This window comes from Myxine glutinosa, unplaced genomic scaffold, assembly GCF_964187855.1.
Source record: "Myxine glutinosa unplaced genomic scaffold, kmMyxGlut1.1 SCAFFOLD_2704, whole genome shotgun sequence".
NCBI classification, from domain to species: domain Eukaryota; kingdom Metazoa; phylum Chordata; class Myxini; order Myxiniformes; family Myxinidae; genus Myxine; species Myxine glutinosa.
In genome coordinates, this window is record NW_027618798.1 from 29,466 (window position 1) to 42,570 (window position 13,105).

A 13,105-nucleotide genomic window follows, 5' to 3' on the forward strand; every position below is an offset into this window, starting at 1 on the left:
TGCGGGCACCACGGCCTGATGCGCCCCCACCATCTTTTTGTGCGGTACCTCCCCGCTGCCTAGTTGAGGAATGCACACACACGTGAATGACATCAATGCCATGGTCCTGCAGGGGGTGTATTGGGAATAAGTGCTTTGTTGATTTTCGCAATGCCTTGATGACCTATGGAATGAGAATGAGTGGTTAAGGGGTCTGTGTAGCATGAATGTGGGCGAAATCCACCGAGCCGTGTCACTCACCTGTAACATCTGGACAGGGCCCGAGGAGATTTAGGGGGATGCATTGGGGATGGCCCCGCAGGTAAGGTTGTGTCTTGTGGCATCCACCGGGGGACGCGGTCTGTAGACCGGGGTATGTACAAAGGTTAGAGTTTTGAGTTTTGGAAAGATGGTTAAGTTTTGTGGTTAAGTTAGTGTTGTGTGTTGTTGTTTCCTCCCTCCACAGGAACAACGAAGAAGATGTACATACTTGCATGATGGTTAAGGGGTTCAGCATGTTAAGGAAGTGTAGGTAGGTAGTCCGACTCACTTCCCACAGCCCTTCCTGATTTATTTCATAGGTTAATTAAGTGTGTGACAGTAAGTGTTAAGGCTGGAATGGTAGCCCTGCGGTGAACCTTGCAGGAGCTACGGTTCCAGGGGGGGGGCTGTGTTATGAATTTGGTAATGCAACATCTAGAGCTAGGTAGATCTGAATAGGTAGGTATTCGGCTGTCGTGACAGGGACTCTACATGTAATAAGTTATTGATGTTCAGGCGGTTGTCGGGGTAAGATGTATGAGTGTGGATCTACCTGGAGATTCGAGTGTTAAATAGTGAGGGATTAAAGGTAACGCCCCTGTGAGTCTCACCTAGTAGTCAAACCTTTGTCCATTATGGCACTGCAAACCACATAAACATTAGTTAGGTCCTTAGCGCAACATTAAATAATCCCCTTTCCCTGACAAGGACTTCGTATTAAATTGACAGGAAACCAGGTCAAAAACACCACCACAATTGGCCGCCACCGTGTACACCTCCAAAGGCCTAAAAACCTGGCCGGCACGTGTTATGCCAGGACCGCGGGGTCACGGACGGGAGATGTCAGGAGTCGCGGGAGGCTTTGATTGGCTGAGGAGTGCGCCAATGTGACGTCATCGGCCACCAATATAGGCGACGGTCGGACGCCATTTCGTGGCAGACGCAGACGCAGGCACCAGGCAGGCACCAGAGAGTTGAGCGGTGGTGGAGAGTTGGAGAGGACACGCCATTCCAGTCGCAGTTCGAGTGCAGTTCGGGTTGTAGGGAGTCGCAGGAGACACACGAGAGCACACCCAGTTGGCACTGAGCAGTTCGTTGGCACTTGGCTGCCAGCACTCCCGCGTCGAGTCGAGTGAAGTTGAAAGGAGTCCTTCCTGTCCCTGGTCAAGTGGAGCCGCTGGCCTGCGTCGGACGCGTGGTGCTTGGAGCGAGGGGCCTCGTGGTGTGCGATCGGGCCGGAAGGAGCGGTGCTGGACACCAACAATACAAGACGACAAAGACAGATAAGCCCGATCTCCGCGTATATTTTGAACGACGGGACGTGTTATTTTCGTGATTAATCTCCCTCGTTTGTGTTTGCTGTCAGTCGTGTGGGGACGTCCCGATTTAGGTTTATTAGAGTCATTAGATTTACCGGCGGGCTTTTTCACTGGCTTTACTTTTCCTAATAAACCCTTATATTACTTTTTGTACATAATATCTGAACGCAGTTTTCCTGGGTGTTTGATTTTAATAGATAAGGTTGCGGAGCCTTCGCTGCGTCCCGCCATTCCGCGCGTTGGTGTTGAACTTGAGTCCGCCATTGAGTGTTCGCCTCGGGAGTTAAAGTCTCGCAAATCGGTCATCCGTAACTGTGGTGTTAACCACGGTTACGCGACAATATGATAGTCTACTAGTGTACCAAATTTGGTGCTTGTATCACAAAATGCACAACAGGTTTGCTATGCTGCTACACTAACATATCTCGTGCTTTTGATGCAGTATTCAAAACCAAAGCATTCAGAATCATTGGAATCTCCCGCGATGAAGCTAACGTCAAGGGCCTCTCACTCACTCACCGCAGGCAGGTTGGTGGTCTTTCCGTCTTCTACCGACTCCTCTCTGGCCTTGCCCCCCCCCCCCCCACCCCCAGCTCTCTCTGGGCTCTGTCTGTCCCGCAAATATTCCTACAGGTCGCACAAGATCTGCCTGCAACCCTCTTATGGTTAAACTGCCAAAATCAAGACTCTCTGCTCACCTTCACTCCTTCATTCCTCTTTTCTTCCGCCTCTGGAACAAACTCCCTCACTCTCTTCAATCCCACTCCACCCTCCAGGTCTTTAAAACAGCTGTTCACCACCATCTCTTATCTTCCCCCATCCAAAACATGATCTTTTCTATCCCCGCTAATTTCACCCCAATTCCACTTTTTTGAAATACCAACTTCTGTCCAGGAAGTCCTTGTGTTTTATACTTCTCCCACCCTCCCCCCCCCCCCTTCCCACGCCTCCTCCCCCCAAGCCCTCTCCCTCCCACACATCTCCCTGCTCTTAAATGTTGTGTGCTCTCAAGTGTTTGTGTGCTTCCCCTTCTCTCCCCATCTTGTCTTCCGCTCCCTCTTTTTATATATTTTGTTTGTCTGGTTGATTTGTTTGTGAAGTAAATGTCAGCTCTTTCACGAGCCTCGATTCAGTATACAAAAAAAAAGAAAAAAAAAAAGTCTGGTATCCCTTGCTCTCCAAACTCTCTGCCTATGGCATCCAAGGCCATCTCCACTCTTGGATTACTGACTTCTTCCACTCTCCTAGCCAACGTGTGGCTCTCAACGGAATCCTTTCATCTTCCCTCTCTGTCAAGGCTGGAGTGCCCCAAGGTAGTGTTCTGGGCCCAGTCCTATTCCTAATCTTCATCAATGATCTCACTGACTCTCCAGAAAATCCTCTTTATTTATTTGCTGATGACTCCTCTCTCTGCCGTGACATATCTCATCCTTCTGACAGGCAGGATGCAGCCTCTTCCCTCTCTCCAGACCGTAATAGAAAACTGGTCAAACACTTGCAATATGTCTTTAAATCCTGAGAAATCACACACACACACACACACACACACACACACACACACACACACACACACACACACACACACACACTCTCTCTCTCTCTCTCTCTCTCTCTCTCTCTCTCTCGCGCCCCCTGCTGGCCGTTTGTGGTGGGTGTGGCGTCATGGCGGCTGTGAGCAACTGCTCTGTGGTGTAGTGAGTTCTTTGTGAGTTTTTCTCCTCTCCTGCCCTCCCCTGCCCCCCCTCCCTCTCCTTTTCCATCCGTTGTGCTTCGGCATCGTGTTTCCATCCGTTCTGTACCCTTGTCTTCAAGAGAGAGAGGATTGAGAGCGAGCCCATTTTGGGTGCGGCCTACTGGCTTTGACGACGCTTTGTAAGCCTTTTTTTGCGCTTATAATGCACGTTTATTATTTACTTTAGTTTGATTATTTAGGTTTGACACCTTCTTGTCCGGTTCGGACAAGGGGGGGGGGGGGGGATTTCGCCGGTATGGCGAATACACGCTCTCGTTGCGAGGCGTTCGAGAAATTGACACGTAAGCATGCATTCGCATGTGTTCCGCCCGAAGGAGCTCCTACTGAGGACATTATCCTTGCCGTGGGATCCATCATAGGAGACGGTAATGTTCGTGCGGCGTCACGAATGAACCAAAAATTTGTTGTCTTCGTGTCAGAAGAAAAACTCGTCCATGACGTCGTTAGTACCGGTCTAACCATAAAAGGGGGCCATTACATTACGGTATCCCCTATGGATACGCCGGCGACCAAGATAACAATATCCAACGTCCCACCATTTGTGCCAGGCGAGAAACTCCTATCTGTTCTGTCTCGTTATGGAAAAATTGTTTCCCGAATCTCAATGATCCCGCTCGGGTGTCGCAGTGATCGTGTTAAACACGTGATGAGCTTTAGGAGGCAGGTGTACATGATCCTCCCGGATCGCGGAGCCGATACAGGTTTAAATATATCCTTTAAAGTATCGTTGGATGATCGAGAATACCACATGTATGCTTCCTCAGCCTCCTTAACTTGCTTTAATTGTGGAGAATTCGGACACGTTAAAAGATTCTGTCCTAGGGCCGCTTGTCCGAAGTGTGGTGAACCGGGACATAACGAAAGGGCTTGCAAAAAGGCCAATCCCTCCACCGCGCCTTGTGACACCCCGACCATGCTCGCTGACACCCGGACCGTATCTCCTGTTACCCCTACCGTACCTTCCGTCACCCGGACCGTACCCTCTGACACCCCGACCGCACCTTCGGACGCCCGGACCGTACCTTCTGACACCCTGACCGTACCTTCTGACACCCCGACCGTACCTTCCGTCACCCGGACCGTACCCTCTGACACCCCGACCGCACCTTCGGACGCCCGGACCGTACCTTCTGACACCCTGACCGTACCTTCTGACACCCCGACCGTACCTTCTGACACCCCGACCGTACCTTCTGACACCCCGACCGTACCTTCTGACACCCCGACTGAGTCGTCTGTCACACCGGTGCTTTTCGATTCCAATGTGACGACACCCACCGATGCGACTGACACAACTGGCATTGCCCCCTTTCCCGAACCCATGAACGAAGAATCCACAGTGTTTTCTAAAAAGCGAAGAGCACCAGCGCCAAGCAGTTTCGCTGGTGCTGCAAAGAAGGCGGTCATGGGCGGCACCATTTCCGGCGCACACGTGTCCGAGTGCCCCTCTGACATTCCCTCACTAACTGAGAACATGGATACCGTTGCCAATGACACCAGTGAGTCTCATTATGTAAATGAGCCAAAAAATAAAATTTGTACCTCTCACCTGGAAGTTTCCGAGTGCGAAACCTCCAGTGAAAGTATTACCATTTCCGAGCTGGGAAATGGTTTTCCGCCTGCCCCCCCTTTAAATACCGAGCAGACTAAGGATTCAATAAACGCTCCCACTGTACAAACGGGGCCAGCAAATCTGAGTTTGCCGGGATCTCAAACCCAAGCTCCGACCCCAGAAACAAATATCCACCAAAGTGTTAACGAGTGCCCTCGGGAACACCTTGAGAAACTTGTGAAGGTGCCCCCAGACAAGACCGCGGGGGCAGCGGGTAATACCCCAGATCCCGACGACATGTTATCTGACGTGTCTGAGTCCGAAGATGACATTGAGGCAACCGCGCTGTCACAAACAATGACAGGTCACTCGCAGGTATCCCCTCAACTCGTTCTTACCTTCCTTAACGAAACGTATCGTCACCGCAACATTGTCATTAAAGACAATTTCCCTGACTTGGCTGCATTCATGTGCACCGCAAAGTCAATAATCAAAGCGCGTGAGGATTTTGACCTGACGAAATCTCAACTCCACAGGTTAAGAAAGTTTGTTACCCGAGCAGGTGCAGAGTGTTCCCAAGCACAGGGCGATTTCGTTACCACGGAATGAAAAACATTTCCTTTGCGACCTTAAACATGAATGGTGGGGGTGCAAGCCACCTCCGTCAGGCCCAAGTCAAAAACTTGTTTGACCGTAAAAAGGCAAATGTTCTTTTACTACAAGAGACCCACATCACACCTAACGTGGAACATGACTGGTGCCAAACTTTCAAAGGGCAATGCTATTTTAGCAATCTGTCAGCCTCATCTGCTGGGGTTGGGTTTTTTCTAAAGCCAGGCCTAGCTTTCGAGTCTTGTCATTTTCAGGAAGTCATAAAAGGCCGGCTTATTTCCCTCCAGCTTGCACATCAAAACTTCCGCTGTACCATTTTCAATGTGTACGCACCTAGTGAGAGCAGGGACCGAAAGGCCTTCTTCACTTCCATGGTAAACCACCTGAAATCAGTTGATCTCGATCAATGTGTGTGCATTGGTGGTGACTTTAATTGCACCTTTGACCCTCCGAAAGACAGAAACTCGGCAGAACCCCACCCCGAGTCCCATGCGGACCTATCCCGTTTCTTTAAGACGGCCGGTCTACTGGATGTTTGGCGATTGCACCACCCCAACACAGTCCAGTTTACCTGGTGTCGATGTGCCAATGGCCGGGTGTCTTCGGCAAGACTCGACCGCTGGTACATAAATGTACCCTTTAAGAACGTCGCGGCCTCGTCAGGTTGTTTTCCGTCATTGTTTTCAGACCACCATATGGTAACCTTAGATCTTTCTTTTCCTCGACCCACATGCAGAAATAGTTACTGGAAGTTTAACGTTAAACTTTTAGAGGACAGTTTATTTACAGACTCCTTTCGTGATTTCTGGGCTGAAATGAGTACTAAAAAATCTTCTTTCTCCTCAATTAGCCTCTGGTGGGATAACCTAAAGGCCCAAATTCGAGTATTTTGTCAACAATTTAATTCGCACTGTACCAATGTAAAACATATCACGATGGCTTGCTTGGAAGCAGACATCTTAAGGTTAGAGAGCAAGTTGGCCAATGAGAGCAACCCAGTGAACTATCGGTTGCTACTCGAGAAGAAGGCCCAATTAAGGGATTTGATCCATGAAAAAGCAGCGGGCACACTAGTTCGGCTAAGAATACAAAATATAAAGGTTTCAGATACCCCAACTAAGGCTTTCTTTCACCTAGAAACTATAGAGAAACCAGCACGACTCATATCTTCGGTTTTGGACCCAGGGGGGAACATCCTAACAAATCCGAGTGATATAAGATTAAATATAATTGATTTCTTTTCTGAACTTTTCAAGGCCAAAACAGTTTCTCACGAAATGATGAATGTTTTGACCTCTCACCTTCCTTCCGTGGCTGAGGCCCAACGTCTGGAACTGGATGCTCCAATTACCCTTCCAGAGCTATCCGGTGCACTCGCTGAGATGGAGTCGGGAAAAGCCCCTGGCATCGATGGCCTACCGGCCGAATTTCTTTCGGCATTCTGGGACATTTTGGGCCCAGAGCTGCTCAATGTTCTGGATGCATCTCTTTTATCCGGAGAATTACCGCTCAGTTTTAGAAGAGCAGTACTCTGCCTGCTACCCAAGACTGGCGATCTCCGACACCTGTCAAACTGGCGTCCGATCTCGTTGTTGTGCACGGATTACAAACTGTTTTCCAAGGTCCTTGCGAACCGGTTGAAGACAGTTATCGGGGACCTGGTGTCACCTGATCAAAGTTGCGGCATCCCTGGCAGATCCATCTATGACAACATATTCCTAGTCAGAGATTTGTTAACTGGTAAATGTGTTAAAGAGGATTTTGGATTGGTGTTTCTTGACCTGGCAAAAGCCTTTGATAGCATTGATCATGAGTTTTTGTGTCATGTGTTACAAGCTTGCGGGCTTGGCACAAATTTTAGAGCCTACATAGCTTTGTTATATGCAAACATCTCCAGCCTGATCAAAGTTAACAACGAATTTTGCCCACCCATAAAGGTTCAGAGAGGGGTAAGGCAAGGTTGTCCACTTTCAGGTCTATTATTTGCCCTCGCCTTGGAGCCCCTCTTAATCGCCCTCAGAAAGGATATCCCTGGACTTGCCCTTTCTCCAGGACACCCACCTTTGACCCTGTCAGCTTATGCCGACGACCTGTGTGTCATTATAAAAAGAAAATGCGACAGTGACGCCATGGCAAAGTGTTTGTCGGACTTCAACCTTGCCTCATCATTAAGGTGTAATTGGGGGAAAAGCAAGGCTCTGTGGATCCCCTTTCCAAAAAACGACTTATCTATGCCACCGTTATTACCACCACCTCCCCTTCCTGCAGAACTAGTGTGGGCAAACGATGGCATCAAGTATTTGGGCGTCTTCCTCGGACCTCCTCAGTATGCCCAGAACAATTGGGACAGGATCATTGACCAGGTAGACGGGCGTTTGAGCCGATGGAAAAGAGCTCTACCCCACCTGTCCTATAAGGGTCGCGTGCTAGTTGTCAACAACCTCGTCACTACCCTTTTGTGGCACCGGTTCATCTGCCTGCAACCACCGGAGGTTTTGCTCCAAGCTATCCAGAGGAAACTGGTGGATTTTTTTTGGGGAGGCTACCACTGGCTTCGACCCAGCGCCATATGTTGTCCCTTGGCCGAGGGTGGTCATGGCCTAGTCGATGTGAAATGCCGCCTGTTGGCCTTCCGGCTCCGCTCCATCCAACGCTTGCTGTATGCAGAACACCTACCAGGAAAGCCCTTAGCCTGCTCCATTCTTCAACGAGCTGGGAGGCTCGGATACGGACAGGAACTTTTCCTGACCAACCTTCAACACACCGATACATCTCTGCTCCCAGTTTTTTATCAGAGCCTCTTGAATGCCTGGCAGGGCGTTTCGATAAGTCGCCAAACAGACTCGTATGGCACTAACATGTATGCACATGAGCCTTTATTTTTCAACCCACTTTTCCCCGATATCCCGAGGAGTCGCGACTTCTGCCAGCATTTTATAGCGGCCAACATCCTGAAAGTGTGTCATCTCCGACACGACTCTGGACAGGGATGGAAGCCTGCGAACGAGCTGGCGGACCTAACAGGTGTTCGGTCCAGGAGGCAAATCGAGAATATTGTTGCGAATATGGAATTTGGCCTCCATATCCGCTTGTAAATATTCCCCTATTTTCTCCAATACTCCCCAACTTTCCCCAATCCCCCATTCCCTAGTCCCATTGCATGTAAATAACAATCAGTAGAGCCGACCTTCCCCTTATTCCCCCATTAAATGTCGTGCCCAGGTCCACCGCACCACACGTAGCCAACTTTCGGACATCTTCCTAGTTATTCTTAATCTATGTCAGTTAAGGCCTCGTTTCCATTAATTATGACTCTTCGTTGCACCAGAATGTGATTATATGGCATCAGTAGTGAGTTTAGGACCTTTCCCATACCTCCTCCCATCTTCTTCCCCAAACAACAACAATAACAACAACTACAACAACAATTACAACAACAACAGAGGAGATGGCGGCGGAGCGGGGGAGGATGCGTCCTCACACCGGCTCGATTAGCTCCAGACCATGCGCTCCACGGGGTTACCCCGAAGGGGCTGGCTGTCAGCTCCTCGTCAGGGGCGGAGCCAGTAACCCCCCCACGCACCCAATGAGAAGCAACGTGCCGATTCCACGAGGCGGAGCTAACGAGCCGAGGGCGTGTCACTCCCCGCCGGATATACGTGGCCCCGCGCCGGATGTGACGTCGGATGCGCCTCAGCTTGGAGACTGGAGAGAGAAGCCACCGCCACCCCCAGCGCGACGATACCTCCCCGCATCTCTGGACCGGACCGAGTCGATTCTGCCTTGAGCCAAGAGTGCACCTTGAGCCATCGACTGCCTGCCTTTCCTAGCCATCAAACCCCCGTGTGAGTCAGCCGTTGTCCCGTGTGTCTGTCGTCTGTCCGGGGTTAATATAAGAGTGTGTCTAAGTGCCTGTCTTCCTGTAATATACCTCTAGCCCCTGTAATCTAACCTTTTCCGTACGAATATACTTGAGAATCGAAACATTGGTGTCGTATTGTGTTATTGTAATCCAGCCGGGTGTCTTCTTTTTCTTATTGAGCCAGCGTGGCGCGGCTTCGTCAACGTCGAGTATAGTCGGGTAATTTGTGCGGACACGACGGCCATTCCGCTCGGCCCACTTTAACATCAAAGTCGTGTCTGTAACAATTGGTGTCGGGAGTGAGATTCGAGGCCCGACCAAATTTTGAAGAAAAAAAAAAAAAACGAATAGAGGAAAAAAAAAAAAATTTGGTCAAAATTTGGAGCGGCCGAAATTTGTTTTGTTTTACGAAACTCGAATTTTGCAAGTCGCGCTATGGCGGATCAAGACGGCTGGGGTCCGGTAGGGGAGAGTGAAGCAGGGTCGGTCCAGGACCAAATTGAGGGACATGAGGGACATGAGGAGAGCGAAGCAGCGAGGGTAGCAAACGCACAAAATGGCGCCTCGCTGGTCACCGCGCCCGCGACCGTAGCAGCGCCGCCGATGGATTGGGGCCTATTTATGGAACAAATAAAGGCGCTCATGGTCCAGACAAGTGAAGACCTGAGGAATGACTTGGGAAACCAAATGGGGGTAATGAGGGACGAAGCGAGGGGTACCGGTGAGAAGTTAGACAATAACTTTGAGGAGTTAGACAAGAAAATTGGGAAGTTAGACAATAATTTTGAGGGGTTAGACAACGGGATAAAAGAAGTGAAAAATGGGTTAATGGGGGTAGAAAATAGAATGGCTGCCCAGGAGAATCAGATAGAGGGAGTGAAAAATGGGTTAGAGGGGTTAGAAAACAGTATGGAAGGCAAATTGAGGGACATGAGGGACCAAGCGGAAAGGGAAGTTAAACAAATGGAGCAGCAGATAGAGGGGGTCAGAATGGGGGTAGAGACCAAACTGGATGCTCACAGGGAGGAAATGGAGCAGATGAGGGTGGCATCTGGGCAGGAGATGCAAGTGATGGGAGAGGAGATCAGAAGAGGAGTGAGTGAGGAGGTCGGAGGAGTGCGCGAGGAGGTGAGGCACTGTAAGGAGCACATGGAGAAGGAGGTGAGAAAGGGGACGGTAAAGTTACAAGGGGGCATAGAGGTCCTGACGCAGGAGGTGGAGCAGCTGACGGTGGGACAGACGGAGTTAGTGGAGCAGGTTCAAAGGAACACTGCGGTATTAGGAGGTTTAAAGGCGACACAGAAAGAACTAAAAGATGACTTGGTAGCGACGAAGAGGGAATGTCAGATGGTACGTGAGGGACTGACAACGAGGTTGGACGAAGTGATAGAGGTTATGGAGACGAAGGACCGGCAGGTGAGGACGCACATGGAAACGGTCAAGGTAGCCTTAGAGGATGAGCTTGAGGAGACGTACCGGGGAATAAAAGAGGTGAGGCACAAATTAGAAGAAGTGGAAGAAGGGGTGAGCGAAATTAAGAAGCGACGGAGAGGGGATAACAAAGAGATAAAAGAGGAGATAAAAGAATTGGTCCAAAGTCTGTGTTTGGATCGTGATGATGTGCTCATTAACCGGATGAGGGATTCCCAGGTGATGGAGGAGAAGCGAAGAGGAAGAGGACCCGGTGTAAGTGGTGACCAATATGGTCGTGCGTATGATGCGCCAGGGGATTTAATAAGCTTGGGGGTCGAGATAGACCCGGGTGTTCGTGAGAGGCCGTTGGTGAAGTGTGCGACAGGTCTGGTGTGCGAAAATGGAGGTGTGCAAGAAAGTCCGACTCTGGGGTGTGTGAGGAAACAGTGCGTGCCAAGGAGTGAGTGTGCTGGCGGGAGTGAGTCGGTCGTAGCGCGTGTGCGAGGGAGCACATGGAAGCGTGGTGTGGTGAGTGTTACAGAGGGTGTGACCGGAGAGTGTGCGCAAGAGTGTGCGCGAGGAAGGTGTGTGACGGACAGGTGCATGAGGAAAGAGTGCGCTGTCAGAAGTAAGGAAGAGTGTCCACCTGTGGTGAGTGTTACAGAGGGTGTAACGGGAGAGTGTGCGCGAGAAAGGTGTGTGAAGGACAGGTGCATGAGGAAAGAGTGTGCTGTCAAGAGTAAGGGTGAGTGCGTTGTCACGAGTGGAGGTGAAAGTAGTGAGAGTGACATGGAGCGTGAGTTAGTTGTGACAGGTGAGCGAGGATGTACACCTGGGATGGAAGGATGCACACCTGGAATGGTAGAGCGTGAGTGGGAATGCACGCTGGAATTGGTAGTGAGGCACGTGGTTGGGTGTGCGAATGAGAGCACACCTGTGATTGTCACAGAGGAGGTGACAGAGGAGGGGGCGCGAAGAGGTGTGTTGGTGAGGTGTGCGAGCAACGAATGTGTGCCAAAGTGTTCGGTGGTCAGGTGTGTGTCCAAGGCTGTGAGTGGAATGGGTGTACCTGGGTGTGTAAGGAACGGTACAAGGAGCATGGAAACGGCTGGATGTGTGAGCAAGGAACGGGCTTCGGGGTGTAAGCATGCAGGTGAAGCATCGACATTAAACGGGTTCGAGTTTAGAACGACTTATAGCCGAATCGGGCCCTCGGTGCGTGCCGGGCTTCGAGTGCCGCGAAAACCAGCGGGGATCCGAGCCACGGCGGGTTCGAAAGGACCGCCGTGCGCGATCCACGCTGGGCCTCGCGTGGGACGGCCGCGTCCGTGCTCCACTAGGCGGAGCGGGCGGCTGGATAGGAAGGGTCGTCATGGCGACCACGTTTTGTTGAGACGTGCCGGCAGGTCGAGATCGGGACATTGGATGGCTCCACGCCGAGGTGATGCGTGGGATCTCGGCCCGGGTAAGCCCCCGTCCCTGCCCCGAATGCCGGACGCATCCAGCCGCTGGCACAAAACAACCAGCATCCATTGCTTGGCTTTACGAAGCCGGGCTTTGGACAGGGATTGGCGCACCGAGAGGTATTAGTGAGTCGACTGGGTGATGAGGTTAGTGTTTTGGACCCAAAATTAGAGAAAAACAAAATTTGATGATTGGCAAGGGATTGGCAGTAGTGATTGGCAGATGATGGGTAGTGATTGGCAAATTTTTAATTTGTTGAAATTTGATGTGCAAAATTGGTAGTGAGAGACCCCCGATGTGGTGGGATGGCATCCCTGCCACCCTTCCCCTGAGGGGGGGCAAAGGAGCAATAGCTTATGGGGTGTATGGCAGTGAAAACTAGCCCGGGTGGGTTAGGATATTGTGTGTAGGGATCTAGAGAAGATGACCTTAGGTAACGTTAAGGTTAGTTAGTGACTGATACCTGTAGTGGGGACGCAGGTAGATTAGTATGGATGATAATGACGAGGGAGCGCAATAGTTTAAAGGGACGACTGGGAAGCGCAAGTTTCAGAAGGGAGTAGTTAGCTGAGATGATGCCGTGTTTGTGAGAATTGAACAGGTGTGATTGCGCAGGTGTGCAACTGGGCAGGTGTGTGGAGCAGTGTATGAGTAGTGAGTGTTGTGGATCAGCGCGAATGCGCTTGGGGAGAGAAGGGTGCCGGTGGCACCAGGTGTGAGAGCACAGGTGTGCAGGTACAGGTGTGTGGAGAGAGTTGGAGTAAGTGGTACGGAGTGGTGTGCATGGTGCGAAGGTGTGGATGGGGGAAGAGTGGACCCCCATCACGGATACCCGGGGCGGGTAGTGTAAGTGTTAGGTAGAGGGTGCAGGTAAATTGTGGTTGGATATT